Source organism: Neoarius graeffei, chromosome 13 (assembly GCF_027579695.1).
Source record: "Neoarius graeffei isolate fNeoGra1 chromosome 13, fNeoGra1.pri, whole genome shotgun sequence".
Lineage (NCBI taxonomy): Eukaryota > Metazoa > Chordata > Actinopteri > Siluriformes > Ariidae > Neoarius > Neoarius graeffei.
Genome location: NC_083581.1, coordinates 42184293 through 42202271, shown reverse-complemented (window position 1 = coordinate 42202271; position 17979 = coordinate 42184293). Strand labels below are relative to the sequence as shown.

General features: G+C 44.2%; 1 protein-coding gene across 2 annotated transcripts in view; it reads right to left on the bottom strand.

Moving 5' to 3' along the window:
• Nucleotides 1–13774, bottom strand: part of LOC132896724 (urokinase plasminogen activator surface receptor-like) — a 50447-nt gene extending 36673 nt beyond the window's left edge. Inside the window, exon 1 of one of the 2 annotated variants that reach the window (XM_060937753.1) lies at nt 13688–13774. The gene's annotated coding sequence lies outside the window, so the exon portion shown is untranslated. The remainder of the gene's footprint in view (nt 1–13687) is intronic. The other variant, XM_060937752.1, reaches the window with a different exon arrangement.
• Between the last annotated feature and the right edge of the window lie 4205 nt (nt 13775–17979).

Below are 17979 nucleotides of genomic sequence, written 5' to 3'. Positions count from 1 at the left end.
GCCCCCGGCCCCTCCTCTTTCTATTGGGGAATCCCTCGCGGATTTCCCACTGGAACAATCGCGAGACGAGACTCTGCGACACGCGTTTGACCAAATGAGAGTAATCGATGGTCAAACGCTCCAGCCGAACGCCACCCCGTCCTTCCCCTATTTTTCCATTTTGAAGGATAGGTTATACCGAGTGACGCAGGACACTCAGACGAAGGAGCGAGTCACCCAGTTGTTAATTCCAAAGAGCTGCCGGGAATTGGTATTCCAGGCGGCTCACTTTAATCCCATGGCGGGACACCTCGGGCAGGATAAGACACTCGCCCGGATAATGGCCCGATTCTATTGGCCAGGGATTCGCGGCGACGTCCGTAAGTGGTGTACGGCGTGCCGCGAATGCCAATTAGTAAATCCAGTGGCCATTCCAAAAGCGCCCTTGCGCCCCCTACCATTAATCGAGACCCCGTTTGAAAGAATTGGGATGGATCTCGTCGGGCCATTAGATCGGTCAACACGAGGGTACCGCTTTATATTGGTTCTGGTGGACTATGCAACGCGATACCCGGAAGCGGTGCCTCTCCGCAATATCTCCGCACGTAGTATTGCAGAGGCCCTCTTCCACGTCATCTCCCGGGTTGGAATCCCGAAAGAGATTCTGACTGACCAAGGCACCTCGTTTATGTCGCGAACACTGAGCGAACTATATGGGCTACTGGGTATTAAGCCGATCCGCACCAGCGTGTATCACCCACAGATGGACGGTTTAGTTGAACGGTTCAATCGCACCCTCAAGAATATTATCAAAAAATTCGTAAGTGAGGACGCACGTAACTGGGATGAGTGGCTCGAACCCTTGTTGTTTGCAGTGCGAGAGGTCCCCCAAGCCTCCACGGGGTTCTCCCCATTTGAATTATTGTATGGGCGTAAGCCGCGCGGCATCTTAGATGTACTGCGGGAAAATTGGGAGGAGGGACCTTCACAGAGCAAAAACGAAATTCAGTACGTTATGGATCTGCACGCAAAACTCCACACGCTCACCCACCTAACTCAGGAGAATTTGCGGCAGGCCCAGGAACGGCAAACCCACCTGTACAACAAGGGCACGCGCCTTAGAGAGTTCACTCCGGGAGATAAGGTACTCGTCCTGTTGCCCACGTCGAGCTCCAAATTAATCGCCAAGTGGCAAGGGCCCTTTGAGGTCACATGGCGAGTCGGGGACGTTGACTATGAGGTTAGGCGAACGGACAGGGAGGGGGCGCTACAGATCTACCACCTCAATCTGCTGAAACTCTGGAACGACACTCTAAAAAATAAAGGTGCTTCAGTGGTTCTTCAAATCTCTGGATGGTTCCATGGAGAGTCAAAACTCTGTGATGAATCATTACATTATGCGAAAGGTTCTTTACATTGGAAATGGTTCTTCAGAGCCTGGCATTCTCTTACCATTTGCTGGTCAATGCACATAGGCTATGTTTACACAAATCTGTCTTCACTGCTCAAACAAATGGTTTAAATGGTTCTTTAAAGAACTGTTGCATGAACGGTTCTTTGAAGCCCTGAAAAAGGTTCTTCTATGGCATCACCCTGAAGAACCAGTACTGGCCCCATTATTATTTAGAGTGGAGGAGGTCCCCGTGGCGTTGGTGTTGGTAGTTCCGGAGAAGGCGGAGCTGGGGCCGGAGGTCCAAAAAGGGTCATTGGCATCTCGCACCTCTCCGGTCCCCTGTGGAGACCACCTCTCCCCGACCCAACTCACGGAGTTCTCCCAGTTGCAGGCTGAGTTTTCGGATGTGTTCTCGCCCCTGCCCGGTCGCACCAACCTCATAGAACACCACATAGAGACGCCCCTGGGGGTGGTAGTGCGTAGCCGTCCTTATAGATTACCCGAACACAAAAAAAAGGTGGTTCGGGAAGAACTTCAGGCCATGCTCGAAATGGGCATCGTCGAGGAGTCCCACAGTGACTGGAGCAGCCCGGTGGTCTTGGTTCCCAAGGCCGACGGCTCGGTCCGGTTCTGTGTGGACTATAGAAAAGTCAACGCGGTGTCTAAATTCGACGCGTACCCAATGCCTCGTATTGATGAGCTGCTCGATCGACTAGGCACGGCTCGCTTTTACTCGACACTGGATTTGACGAAGGGATATTGGCAGATCCCCTTGACTCCATTATCCCGGGAAAAAACGGCCTTCTCCACACCGTTCGGCTTACACCAGTTCGTCACACTTCCGTTTGGGCTGTTTGGGGCGCCCGCTACGTTTCAGCGGCTGATGGACCGGGTCCTCCGGCCCCACGCCACCTATGCGGCCGCTTACTTAGATGACATCATTTATAGTAATGACTGGCAGCGGCACCTCCAACACCTGAGGGCCGTCCTTAGGTCGCTGAGGCGGGCGGGGCTCACTGCCAACCCGAAGAAGTGTACGACTGGGCGGGTGGAAGTACGGTATCTGGGCTTCCACTTGGGTAACGGGCAGGTGCATCCCCAAATTAATAAGACAGCAGCGATTGCGGCCTGCCCGAGGCCCAAGACCAAAAAGGGGGTGAGACAGTTCCTGGGGCTGGCTGGCTACTATCGTAGGTTTATACCTAATTATTCGGACGTCACCAGCCCGCTGACTGACCTCACTAAAAAGGGGGCGCCAGATCCGGTCCAATGGACGGAGCAGTGCCAGCGGGCTTTCTCTGAGGTAAAGGCTGCACTGTGTGGGGGGCCACTTTTGCACTCCCCTGACTTCTCTCTCCCTTTTTTGTTACAGACGGATTCATCGGACAGAGGGCTGGGGGCCGTTTTGTCCCAGCAGGTGGGGGGAGAGGACCGCCCAGTGTTATACATCAGCCGAAAGCTGTCAGTGCGTGAGGGGCGCTACAGCACAATCGAGAAAGAGTGCCTGGCGATCAAGTGGGCGGTCCTCGCCCTCCGTTACTACCTGCTGGGGCGCTCTTTCACCCTCTGTTCGGACCACGCGCCCCTCCAGTGGCTCCACCGCATGAAGGATGCCAACGCGCGGATCACCCGTTGGTATCTGGCGCTCCAACCTTTCAACTTCAAGGTGGTCCACAGGCCGGGGGCGCAGATGGTCGTGGCGGACTTCCTCTCCCGTCAAGGGGGGGGGGGGGGGGGGGGAGTCGGCTGCGGGCGGTGGAGGTATGTGGCAGCGGGGGCGTGGTCAAGCGCCGGTCTGTGACAGGAGGGCGGAGTTGGGGAAGGTAAGTGGCAGAATCGCTACACCTGAGTGTAATTAACCTGTGTTTTGTGTGTGTTCTCCCCAGTAAACCGCGCCCTATTTAAGGAGGGAGAGTGAGAGCGGAGGGGAGCTCGCCGAGAGGAGATTACGGAGTGTGTGTGTGAATCTCCGAGTGTTGCTTGTTGAGTGCCCGACTGAAAAGTGCGGCAATAAAAGACAATATTTATCCTGATCTCTGTCCTGCCGTCTTCTGTGCTCCACCCACACGTTAAACCCGCTACAAATAGATACAACTAAACAGTCAGATAAATGGATAAAGTTATAACAAGAACACAAGATTATTTTAATAGGAAAAAACAATTAATGCAAAAAATATATTAGAAAAATAGATACAACTAGACAAACAGATAAATAAAACACAAAAATAGAACAAACAAAATGACGATCGAATAAATTAAATGAACGTCCGTGCAAAGTAGTTTTCCCACAATATTATCATTAATATCACACAACTACATTATAAACTATATGCAAAACAATTTGAACTATTAGGCAAACAGATAAAACTTGAATAAATAAAAGGCAAATGCTGTTTAGCCTACTTCTTGTCCTTGGGCAAAAGCTTTTTCATCTGAAACACAGTACTGAAAAAGAACGACACACACACACACACTTACCATTATGAATGATGTTTTTATATTTCATTTTCACCTGTTGCCAGGTGCGTTTGGCACTGCTGTTGCCTCTGAAATGTTCACAGGACATACACCAACTTAGTCAAAGGGACTGAACAGTCAGTCATCCTAATTCATGTGACTCTGTGCACATATCAGCTTAAGTAGGCTACTCCATGAATTTACCATACCAAATTTTATTCAGGATTTTTCGGACATTAAACAAGCTATATATGACTGGGGCCACGTCGAAGGACCATTTTCTGTGACTTGTGATTGATCATGAAGCTTTCTCTCATCCTATACTTCTGTTCTGGAACATGTAGAAGGGAGAATGTACTTGCGCATTTACCCGATCGGCAATTCGTTGCCAACATGCTTGCCGCTCCTTATTGGCAGCCGCTGTGTTAGATTTTGCTCTTAATGTTGTTTTGAACTCCTCGTAGCTTTGCATTATGACAGCGCATTCTTCCTCCGTGAAGCACGGCGGCCGTGCCATTGTGAACAGTGGTGATTTGCGCTGATAACCTCCCCTTTCACGTTAACGCGCATTAACCCTGATTAGGTTAAACCAGGTTCAACAAATCAACTTCATAACTGGCGTCGTAGTACCGTTTAACCCCAAACAAGATAACCAGGTTTTGTCAACCCCGGTTTAGCGGGGGAACCCTGGGTTACTTCTGGGTAGGTTAACCTCCGTTCGTAGTACAGGGTCATATATAGCTTAGTTTAATGTCCGAAAAATCCTGAATAAAATTTGGTATGGTAAATTCATGGAGTAGCCTACTTAAGCTGATATGTGCACAGAGTCACATGAATTAGGATGACTGGCTGTTCAGTCCCTTTAAGTTGGTGTATGTCCTGTGAACATTTCAGAGGCAACAGCAGTGCCAAACGCACCTGGCAACAGGTGAAAATGAAATATAAAAACATCATTCATAATGGTAAGTGTGTGTGTGTGTGTGTGTGCGCGCGTGCAAGCAAGCATTCATTGGCCTTTTATTTATTCAAGTTTTATCTGTTTGCCTAATAGTTCAAATTGTTTTGTATATAGTTTATAATGTTGTTGTGTGATATTAATGATATTGTGGGAAAACTACTTTGCACGGACGTTCATTTAATTTATTCTATCGTCATTTTGTTTGTTCTATTTTTGTGTATTTTATTCATTTATCTGTTTGTCTAGTTGTATATTTTTCTAATAATAATATATTTTTTGCATTAATAGTTTGTTTTTTCCTATTAAAATAATCTTGTGTTCTTGTTATAACTTTATCTATTTATCTGACTGTTTAGTTGTATCTGTTACAATTTCAATATTTTTAATATAGAAAGTTTGTTTTTTTCTATTAAAATGTTCTTGTGTGATAACTAGTTCTTGTGTTATATTTATTGTAGTTGTATCTATTTTGTATCTCAGACTTAAATATTTTTGTAAAACAAGTGTTTTTCTATAAAATATTCTTGCGTTCTTGATTAACTATGTTCTTGAGTGGGTTCTTTTTTTTTTTTACAGAAAAGCCGTTCTGCATGGACATTCATTGAAGCCCTCATTGTTTTTTAATGGTTATTTATGAGCGTTTAGGGGTTACAATAATGTAAGTCTAGGTTGCTTTATATAAAAGTTATGTCCAGAAATATTGATGTCACTGTCTAAGCAGAGGGATGTGGCTTCTTTAGACGCTATCTTCTTAAAACTGAATAAATATTTAAAAAGAGCCAAATGAGCCAGTCTTTTGAACGGCTCTTTTCAAAGAACGGATCACAAAGATGCGGATCCCATCAAAGAGCCATAAATCCCATCTCTAATCTGCGCTCCGATATCGCACGTGTTGCACACTTGAATGAAAAATGTCCTCAACAGTGTGCTGAGTTTCAAGGGTTCTGTTTTATTCCATTTTTGCAGTAACATTACAGCTCCAGCAACATGAAACTTCCGCCTCCATTTTTCTATCCACTCTCTCTAAGTTCCGTTTCTCACCCTTCCTGTTAAAACTACCACAGATTCATATCTGGTCTTCGACTGCCATCTACTGGTCACAAAGTGAAACAGCACTATGAGCCAAACTAAATCACATTCTCATAACGGGGCAACAAAAAGACAGATGATGAGAATAAGGGAACTAAAAAGACAAAAAAAAAAAAAAAAATGGGGGGTACACTACACTCTCCCCTGCTAAATTAAATGGGGTCCCGACATTTCCCACTTCAGTTCATACTGTTTCCAACAGCTAGATCGCTTACAGGTTAGAGTCCCATAGCTAAGACACATATCTCATAACAGACATCACATAACATTTATCCCAAATTCAATATCATGTGTTAAATAGAGGAGGTCATTGTGCACTACGACCACCATCCATTTCTCCGCAATGTCCACGGGTAGTCTGTCTCAGCTGGGAAAAGCATGACCTTTGACCTGCAGCATATCAGATCATAGAATCTCACACTTCACACATGCAAAATACTCAAAATATCATCACTACTACTTTCTTATATAAGAGTCTTTTCACAGTGTCAGTATTTATACTTATTTGTTACTTTCCTCTTACCAGGACTAATTCTTCTTTAATAAAGCCACGGTGTGATTCTAAGTGAACTGTCTCATCTCTTCTTTAACCCTCCTTTATACGTTAAACTTTCACCTTATATCTTTGCATAAACCTAAACGAACAAATAACTACACTCATCTGAGAACTTAAGTGCATGAACATAACTTAAATGCATATCATTCTAAGCGTTTCACACTGACTTAACTAAATGTAGGCTGTCCTAGAGTGTCATATGTAAGTGTTCTAGGTGCATGTCTAATTCTGGAAGGATACTGTCTTGCAGGTGGGGAAGATGGTGGCGACACCACTGCCTCTTCCTCGGGATCGGCCATCACAGTCTCTACTTCCTCTGGCTCAGCCACTTCTTGTTCTTCATCACCACCCGATGGCTCTGCCATACCATCTTCTTCCACAGGTGCTGGTTCTTCTGTTGGCTGATGCGGGTGGAACTCCATAGCCTCTGCTCTCAAGCTGCTCTGTCGTTCTGCGGGCTCCTCTTGGGGCCAGCCAGTGATGCCTCTCCAGTCATCCTCTTCATAGTCAGATGAAGACTCTGGTTCTGCATAGTGTGTGGTCTTTGTTCTTTTCTTATCTTTGTGTCCTTTCTCCACTCTTTTCTTTTCAGATTTCTGTGTCTCGACCGGCAAGAAGTCACAGGGAAGCAGCAGGTTCCGATGAAGCACTCGAGTGCGACCCTGGCCATCTTCGGGTTTCACTTCATAAACTGGACTTTCTGGATGTTTTCTCTTTACAACTACATGAACGTCCTCTTCCCAGAACGATCTCAATTTTCCAGGCCCACCTCTTTCCGTGAGATTTCGGATCAGGACTCTGTTGCCAGGATGAAGCTCTGCTCCCTGAATCTTTCTGTTGTAGAGTTCTTTTCCTCTTTTCCCACTAGCCTGGGCTGCCTTGTTGGCCAATTGGTATGCCTCTTCCATTCTGAGTTGCCACTTCCTTGCATACTCTTCATGAGACACGCTACCGTCACTGTGTGGGATGCCGAACATGCTGTCAATGGGCAATCTCGGGTTGCGGCCAAAGAGCAGGAAATGTGGGGCATATCCAGTGGACTCATTTCGGGTAACATTGTATGCATGAACTACTTTGTCAAGGGAACTTTTCCAATCTGCTTTGGCTTCATCATCCAGGTTACGCAGCATGGCCAGTAGAGTGCGATTGAAGCGTTCCACCTGACCGTTCCCCTGGGGGTGGTAGGGGGTTGTGCGGGAGCCTTGGATTCCACAGTACTTTTGGAGTTCAGCAAACAGTTTGTTTTCAAATTCCCGACCCTGATCATGATGCAATTTAGTGGGGAAGCCGAATTTGAGGACAAAGTCTCCAAAGATTTTCTCAGCAGCTGTTCGAGCACTGTTGTTTCTGCAAGCGTACGCCTGTGCAAAGCGTGTAAAATGGTCCATGACCACTAGAATGTAATCGTATCCTCCTTTGCATTTCTCTAGATGGAGAAAGTCAATTGAGACCAGCTCAAAGGGGTATGTTGTCACAATACTAGTGAGTGGTGCTCTTACTGCTTTTTGGGGTCTCTTTCTTTTCACACAACTGCACACGTTGTTAATGTGGTGTTCTATGTCTCTTTGCATGTGAGGCCAAAAAAAACGCTCGCGGACTAGATGGAGTGTCCGTTCAACACCTAAGTGTCCCATCTCTTCATGCAACTGGTTTAGTATCAGTGGGCGAAACTTTGGTGGCATCACTAGTTGTGTTCGTGTAGATGTTTGGCGCTGGAGAACACCATCAGCATCACACAACAATTTAGCTTTCTCTCTAGCAAACACAGACAACTCACTGTGTGCGTCTCTGATCCTTGGCCACTGCTGGTGGATGACACACTGCTTCACCTGCTGCAACAGGGGATCCTCCTCTTGTGCAGCCCTCAGGTCGTCGGGGGAGATCTGCCTGATTGTGTCATTCTGCGATTCCCGGCTGACCTCTGCGATTGCTGTTGTGATGGCCAGTGGACACAGGAGCGTCTCTCTCTCCTCCTGCTGGACGGACAGACCTTTGGAGAGACTGGATAAGAGTTCAGGCTGGATCTGCTGGGAACAGGTAAGCATGTACTTCTCTATGTCAAGGGGCATTCTGGATAGTCCATCTGCATCAGAGTTAGACTTCCCTGGCCTGTACTTAATGGTAAATCTGAAGTCTGCTAGTTCAGCCACCCATCTCAGCAATGTTGCATTCAGTTTAGCAGTGGTAAGCACATACGTTAGAGGATTATTATCTGTATATACTATGAAAGATGGAGCATAATACAAATAGTCTCTAAATCGCTCACAGATGGCCCAATTTATTGCTAAAAACTCTAGCTTACCAGAGTGTAGATGGTAATTCTTCTCTGGGGCAGAGAGAGTGCGGGAGCCATAAGCAATGACCCTCAGCTTCCCGTCCTGTCTTTGATAGAGCACTGCCCCGAGTCCTTCTTGTGAGGCGTCACAATGTAGGACAAACGACTCTTCAAAGTTGGGGTAGCCCAGTACAGGGGGGCTAGACAGGTGATCGATCAGCTGACGAAGTACTGCACTATGCTCATCTGTCCATTTGATACGCTGATGTGAGGGCACCTGGCTTCGCTTTTTCTTTCTTACTACTGCTTTTTGCTTCTTGTGTTCTGCCATGGCATCCTGGCTTGACACGTCGGAGCACAGCAGGGCATAAAGTGGCTTGGCAATACGAGAGAAATTTGGGATATATGCTCCGTAGTATGAGATAAAGCCAAGTAATTTCCTCAACTCACCCACGGTGGCTGGTTTTCTTTTTTTCATATCTTGGACTGGGGCTACCTCTGCCAGATCCATGGTTTAGCCTTCTTTTGTCATGATCTTTCCCAGGAATCTGACCTTGTTCTTGAAGAGCTCACACTTCTTGGCAGTCAGCTTCACCCCATGTTGCTGGTAGCGCTGAAGCACTTTCCGCACATCATTCAGGTGGTTTTCAAAGGTTTGACTATGTACAAGATTGTCATCTAAATAGGGCTCACATATTTCATCTCGAAGGCCGACCAGGCACTCCTCCATGCTGCGTTGGAATTCAGAGGGGGAATAAAAAACTTGAGAAAAATGAACTAATTAAAAAGCAGCTATCTGGAGAATTAAAATTACAAATTAAATGTTTAAATTAAAAAAAATGTTTAATATAAACAAATAATGAACAGGCTGATAAATCTTTCTAACAGGAGTATAAATGGATTTAAAAACAGTAAAAAGAAAGGAAACTAAAGAAGAGGAGAACGGCAGAGGGACTCTGGTGTGAGAAAGAAAAGGAATAAAATTAATGTTTAAAGAGGATGAATAAGTAGCGTACAGCAGTGACGTGGGGGCGGGGTTCAGTCGTCATGTCAGTGATGTCACCTGTTTAGTGCGTTGTTCCTTCCTCCATCGTGTTTATTATTTTTTCCTCTACATGTTTCTCGAGTCATCTACAGTACGCTGTGTGCAAACGGCATGCCAGTCTCATCTGTTTAACATATACAATTTCCTGTTTTTAAATTAAAAAAAAAAAAAAACATGAACACTGAAGCTCTTTAGTGAATCAGGAATTTTTTTTTTAAGTTACATGTTGAAATTATTCACACAAACAAAAAACAAAACTAAAATTAAAAAGTAGCCGTGTGCGTGTGTTTTTGAAATGCTTCAAGTAAAATAACACAAACACAAAAGATACTGGACTTGCCCCAGCACTGTGCGCGGGCTCAGTATGATGTCATGGCATGTGTCATTGGCAACAGGCAGGGCTAGGCGAGAGTATGTCCCTTTACTCAGTGTTATCATGTTCTCGGTCAGACTAAGACCATCGGGCCAGGGGGCATGTTCGTCAGGCATAAAAAGTGCTTCTTGTCTGGCTATCAGAGGCCCCGTCCTCACCGAGCACTTCACACTTTTCACTTGGCCAGCGGGTATCACCTCCTTCTGCCTTCCCATTCTCACCACACCATCGCTGCACTCAGGGTCACTGGCTTTTATCATTTTCACAAACATTTCAGTCTTTTTATAGTCAAAAGAGAAAGCTGTGCTAACAGCCTGTGTTATTACCTCCTGTGGGTGGCCCACCCCACTCTTCAACAGCTGCTCGATAACGTTGTAGCCAATGATCGGCTCCTCTGCTGCACACTTCTCACTGGTCACCAGCATCGGCACCTGAAGCATGAACTGCGGGGCTTGGGCTGGCTCCAGCTGGAACTTCACTTCTACCCACCCCTGGAACGGGATGTCTGTCTGGTTGACGGCTTTTCCCACCAGAGCGCCAGGGCCAAGCAGCTCTTCAGTGTCACGGACTCAGGCCGTTGGGATGTACTTCTTCTTCCAAGCTTCACTGATGAGGCAGACTTGCGATCCTGTGTCCCATAAAGCTCGAGTCTTAACGCCATTGAGGTAGCAGTTCACCATGCACTTCTTCCTAATGAGACGGAGTAGCTGAGATTGATGTCGGGGGGAGATGTGGCTGACATACACAGACCCCGCAAGCTGCTCACCTGGCCCTTCTGCTGCCAGCAGTCTCTCTTCTAACTGGGGAATGCTGTCCCTCAGGATAGCCTGCGTGTCACGTGACTCATTCAGTTGTTCCTGAATAGCAGGGGATACACCTCTGATGCTTTGGCCAGAAATGTTCACAGTATCACCGTTACCCTTGCGGCTCCACTGACCCCTACAGCCTCGAGAGAGATGTCCAGTCAGGCCGCATTTGAAGCAGTGGTCACATTGCTCCTCATTGCCTCTCTCCTGACATCCTCTGCATGCCCGTCTGGTTCTGGGCTGGAACTGATTAGGCGGCCGTGGTGACTGGTGAACATTCCTCCTCAGCTCTGCTACCTCCTCTCTCAATTGCTTGACAGCAGTTCAATTTCTATTTTACTTTTTGCAGCTGTTACTTTCTGACTTTTGACATTGGCCTTGGCTGAGGCACTCTGTCCAGGTAGCTCAATTGTGTCTGCTTGCAACTGATCAAGCGATGTCTCTGTTTGTAGCTCGTGTACTCTGGCGGGTTTGACTGGGAGACTCCTCTTCATTTTCTGCTCTCTTTCCAAGTCAACAGCAGCCGCATCATTCATTTTCTCTATCAGAGTCTCATCAGTCACGTTCTGGTCATCCATGTAGCATTTCAGTTGCAGCTTAATATTATCACTCAAGAGCCCTGTGCTAAGTGACCTGAGGAATTTCTTCTGAATTAGGTCGGGGCTATACTGTATATCAGAACTAGAATCAGAAGCAGCTACCATTAGTCTTTCTTTGAGCTCAATTGCACGAAATAGAAAGTTCTGAGGTGATTCTTTTGCATCTTGAGTAATATTAACCAGCCTGTGAAACATATCTGTCGTGCTATTTTCTTTAAAGTGAGCTTTCAAAATTGTCTTTAGATCACGGGCGATTGCTCTAAGACAACGAGGGAGGCTCAGCCTCCTCTAAAAATGCCCTTCTAACTTTAATGTGTGCGTGAGTTTCTCCCCCTCGTGACAGCGTGATGCAGCGCAGCCTCAGTGGGCTTCAATGGCATTTGGGAGCTCTGCGCTTTTCAATCTCAAAATGCAAGACGATTATTGGACAAATACTGCGAAAATGCCCGCCTACGGACTCCGAGCCTCACATGGGAGGGACATGGCAGTTTCCGCGAGGAGACTGGTGATTGGTGAAAGCGGCCGGATATTTTCTTTGATTGACAGCTCGTTTCAACTATAGACAGGCAGCGGTGAATTTCAGTTCAGTCCCATGCGGATTCGCAAGTGCTGTGGTGTATTGTAAGAGCTCAGCTTACATTTCGATTTCATTCATTACATACGGTTTCTACCAGCTTTTTTAGTTTGTAAATATTTTCATTGTAAATAAAGTGTAAATATAGTGTTGTCAAGTTTGCTATCTTAGCTCCAGAAATTTCATTTATTTGAGTAACTGAACTTGAACTTGAGGGGGCTAGTCAGCTAGCAAGAAAGCTGCGCACGGATGCCAAGCATTGCTGATTTAATTTTGGCAAAGCCATTTGCCAGTCTTCCTTTCGAGGAAAAAATTAAAGAGGAGGGTAGACCAACGCCTCAAATTGACTTGGTGAAAAAGGTAGGGAATAATACTCGTTCCTTTTAGCTCTCCTGGTACGAGAAAGTGAATTGGCTAACAGCAAGTGACCCACATCAACAACAGTAAATAGTAATGTGTCATGGATGGACCAAAAATATAGAATCTATTTAAAAATGTTTATGCTGAGTATATTATATTGGAATATATATTTTTCTGGATATGAATTAAACACAGCTACAATTTGGAAAATATTTTTAAACAAAAACACAGCCGAGAACATTTCACACTACAGACCTGGATTAAAAGTGAAGGGTTATCAAAATTGTCAATAAAACATTTCTCAGTCAAAATAAGTAAAATATAGGGAAAGTGTCATTGAATGAAATGTGTGGCACCCAGCTCTACTGCTGAGGTTCCTGACAAAGAGCTGCTTTCAATAATGATCAATTTTTAAACAACATGCCACAATTTTAAAACATAAAATGTTAAAATATACCCCCCCCAACACCACCATCATGTATATTGGACAGTAGGCTAATGGGCCAAAAGAACCTGTTATTTCACAGTTTGTGACCCTGCCAACAATCAGCCAGATCAGAGGCAAGAGTATGGGCAAAATTGATGTTTTTTCTTTTAAAATCTGGAAATATCGTAACCGACCAGCCTCCCCTGTTTGAAAGACTACCAGCCGCCACTGCTTTAGATGTGCAAGTGTCAAATTACTTTTGCTTTCCAGCATCTCTCTTAAACTCAGTCCTGGAGAAGCAGCTTTCACTACAGCTTCGACAATTTCTGCATCACTATGGCCTTTACGTTTTCCTGAATCAATTTGATGCATGAGACTGGTGTATGATAACTTATCCTTCTGACCCAGCTCACCTATTTGGCCACTAATTCGAAACTCACGTCTGATAACCACTTCAGGAGTTCGGGAAAATGGAGATTGAGGGTCGGTGGACGAGCTGGCTGGCTTGTTTACTGTCTCCCTTAGCCGACTCATTTCTTCCTCGAGCTTTTTAGCTGACTCTTGAAAGCTTATCTGCATTTCGGCGTATTGTTTCTGCAAACGCTGTAGCTCGCCTTCGTTCGCACCCTTTTCCCCATCGGTTCAATCGCTTAGCTGTCGCTATTAACTCTCGAACAAACCACTCTGTCGTACTTTCATCTTCATTTTCTACTGCTTTATCCACCGTCTCATTTACTGCACGGATCAACGTGTGCCTCTTTGCCGTGTCTGTCGAAACTTTAGCTTGGATACACACCTCTTTTAGCTGCTCCAATGTGAGCTGACACAGTAGCTCAGTTAGCTGATCTTGTAGCCGCTCCAAATCCATCTTGTGTGTTCAAACTTTTTTTCTTCAGACGTTTTTTTTTTTTTTTCCACGTTGATCGGTCCCTGTTCGGGCGCCAAATTTTGTTGCGCACTTGAATGAAAAATGTCCTCAACAGTGTGCTGAGTTTCAAGGGTTCTGTTTTATTCCATTTCTGCAGTAACGTTACAGCTCCAGCAACATGAAACTTCCGCCTCCATTTTTCTATCCACTCTCTCTGATAAGTTCCGTTTCTCACCCTTCCTGTTAAAACTACCACAGATTCATATCTGGTCTTCGACTGCCATCTACTGGTCACAAAGTGAAACAGCACTATGAGCCAAACTAAATCACATTCTCATAACAGGGCAACAAAAAGACAGAAGATGAGAATAAGGGAACAACTAAAAAGACAAAAAAATGGGGGGTACACTACACACGGGTCATCCAGGTACGCTGGCATTGTCTCTAGAGGAAATGTCGGTGGAGAGGTGGTGTTTAAAAAGGGTGTGGTTAATCGGAAACCTCGGGTTAACCAAGAACATAACCTGAGACGAGCAGGTTTGAGATGCAGCGTAAGTTGCCATGGCAGCATACCTCGGTTTGAACATAGCCAACTTTCATAGTATGGGTTAATCGGGAAGTTACGCTGCACGTAATCAAGTTACTCTCGAAGTTACCCTGGTAAGCCAGAAAACCCGCTTCGTAGTACAGGGCCCTGGTTAGTTGTCACATTTCAGTATATTGAGGCCAGTGGTATTACTTCATCAGGAACTCTTGCAACAGTATAGTAGCCTGCTAACAATATACTGGGTCTCATTGTGAAGGTTATGTTTTAGGCTAGTTCTCTGATTAATTTTGCTAACTAGTTTGGACAGCATGTGCTTAGTGATACCTTTCCCTCAGATTGTTCAAATATTGGTTGCTATATTTGGGCAGGTTATGTTTTGGTGGTGTTCTAACATTGTCTGTTGGCTGCCAGCTGCCCAAAGTCCTACAGTTGTGGTCAGAAGTTTACAAACAGTGGCATGAATGTCATCTTGGATATGAATGTCATGACAATATTTGGGCTTTCGGTAATTTCTTTGAACTGTTCTTTTTCTGTGGCAGAATGTACAGCATACATCTTTAATTAAAAAAAAACACTAGAATTTGGTGCACAAGTTTTAATTTTCTTTGGGTTTTCTGAAATCAACACAGGGTCAAAAATATACAATATTTGGGTAAAATGCATCTTTGTAAGATTCACCTTGACCAAACATTTTTGTTTACCATGAATAAGCTTCTGGCAGAATTCTGGTTGGATATTTCATGCCTTTTCATGGTAGAATTGGTAGAGTTCAATTAATTTTTTTTCTTAGCATGGACTCAACTTATAAACACGGTCCATATATTTTCAATAGGGTTGAAGTCAGGACTTGTTTTAAGCTTACTGTTAGCCTACTTTATCCTCCACAACCAGCTCTGATGCGTGTTTGGGTTCATTGTCCTGTTGTAACTCCCAAGTCACGTTCAACTTTCTGATGGTTTATGTTGAAGAATTCTGAGGTAGTCCTCCTTCTTCATTATTCCATTCACTTTGTGCAATGAACCAGTTCCACTGGCAGCAAAACACCCCCAGAGCATGATGATCCTACCACCACCACCAACTGGCACACTCAAAAAAAGAATTCATTGGATGAACGTAATTTTATCTTGCCACCTATATTTCATCTAAAGAAATCATGTTAAGTCAGTCTATCTTGACTGTGTTAGTCTGATTTAAGTAAATTAAGTTAGTGCAACACAATTCAATCATGTTGGATGAACTAATATAGCTTTTGTCTGTTATACTAATATGTAAATCTTGTTGGATGAACTAATATTGGTTTTGTCTGTTATACTAATGTAAATCTTGTTTTAGCATTCTTTTCACAGTTAGTGTAAGCAATATGTTTAATTAAATTACCAAAGATCCACTAACATACATAAAGAACATGCAAAAACGTTTGCAATTTTTATTTAACATTTGGGTGCAACATAGAACTGACACCGGATCTTTACCATTGTCTTATTTTTTTTTTTTGATGCATCTCCACAATATGCCACAGTACAACTTAACTGCTGACTAAAACAGTGTCTTAAATCCTTCCAGGATCAAATAAACCAATTTTCTCTAAAACTCAAGTTGTTTGTATCAAGTATTAACCATATGATGCATTTGGGAATGCTGTATTCAGAGTTCAGCATTTACAGTCTTGCAAAATTTAAAGTTTAACATTCAACATGCAACATTTTTTTCAACCTTTGTCACAAATGCTTGTAGAATATTTTACGAACAAAATAATTGAGACTGTAAGAAAACAGCCTTAAAACAATCTTCCAGGATTTGTGCATGACTGGTGTCATTTCAAGTTTTAAGTGCAACAACTAAACTTCTTCAAACATTTGTAAAAATGCAATACGATGTGTGCATAACTATAAAAATATGCATGTTATCATTTTAAACACTGAATTATTACAATCAACACATGCACACTGTTTTTTGTTTTTAAATCAGAAATGGTGAAAAATTACTGTCAAAGGAATGTCAGAAAATCTTTGTAAATAATACTCAACTTTAGGAGCTCAAAGTGCAAGTATGACTGCGCCACTCACAGAAACTGTTTTTGAAAACCCGTATGAATACAACTGCTCCAGCCACAACTGTCCATCTAGTAAAACCAGTCTGGATGTGTGTTCAAAAACACTGTTCTGTGTCATCTCCATTAACATATGAGACGACAATCTTAATCTCAGTCCATTGTGCATGCTTGAATCAGTCTTCATCAAGCTTATTCACCCTATAAGCTTGTTTTTCAGGAACTGTGCCTTGGATGACTACCTCTGCCCATCCAGCTTCAGTAGAATCTTCTGCAGGACTTCAAAAGTACATTTGAGCTTGGGTGGGTGCTCAGGTTCAGACAGTATATCAGTCCAAATAACAGAGCACAGGCAATCGCAGTGTCCCCCAAACCACTGAGGACCTCCACACCTTCAATCAGGACACCGATGTCCTCTGGATCATCTCCAGGGTCTGCCTCCTTCTGTATGATGTACACTCCCATCACAGTTTGCTCCATTGAAGTGTTGGCCTCAGTGTCTGTGTCCTATGGAGTAAAATATGACAATAAATACATTTGATATATGAGTCTAGACAGTGTGGAAATAGACTTAGAATTTTATGAAGAAAAGAAGTACAAATTCAGTCGTACAGTTGGAGATGTACAGAAGTAATACAGATGTGTACATTACGGAAATGGTACAAGGTGAAATCTAAGGTTGGAAATCCCTGTGAGCACTGGCCTTTAGTGCTTACAGGGATGTCCAAATGAATACTTTATTCATTTGAGAACTGGGAAAGAAGTAACAGAGACCAGTAATCACTATGCAAGAGCTACAGGCTTTGAGAGAATATGGATCAATCAACCACATCAAGAACACTGCATAAAATTGGCCAGCCTTTACCAAAGCACCATGTTAAAAGGATAGTTCGGGATTTTTGACATGAATCTGTATGGCATCCCCATCAATAGTGTCGTGCAAACACACTGACTTACCCCTGACAGCATCCTGTGAGTCCAGTTCTTGTCCAGTTTTGGTCCAGACGAAAGTAGTCCGGCAAGTTTGTTGGGGTCACGAAAGTAAAACGTTTTTCGTCTCAAAACAGTATGTGTTCAAAAGAGTGATATATTTGCATCACAAAACCGTTGCCAAATAAAAAGTCAGACCTCGAAATCGCTTGGCACTATTTTCTCTCCCTTCTCATCACTGCGCGCTGCCACCAGGTGACAGCCACGGCTGTTTCATTCATTGTTTTAGTGATGGGAATTTCGGCTCGTTTGGCTCTTCTTACTATAAGGAGCCGGCTCTTTCGGCTCCCAAACGGCTCCTGAGATTTTATTTTTGATTTAATTGCTGCAATTAACTAGTTAATTAATTACATTATTATTTATATTTTATCAATAGGATGTTTTCCATTTTATTTTTTATTTTTTGTAGCCGGGCGGCACGGTGGTGTAGTGGTTAGCGCTGTCGCCTCACAGCAAGAAGGTCCGGGTTCGAGCCCCGTGGCCGGCGAGGGCCTTTCTGTGCGGAGTTTGCATGTTCTCCCCATGTCCGCGTGGGTTTCCTCCGGGTGCTCCGGTTTCCCCCACAGTCCAAAGACATGCAGGTTAGGTTAACTAGTGACTCTAAATTGACCGTAGGTGTGAATGTGAGTGTGA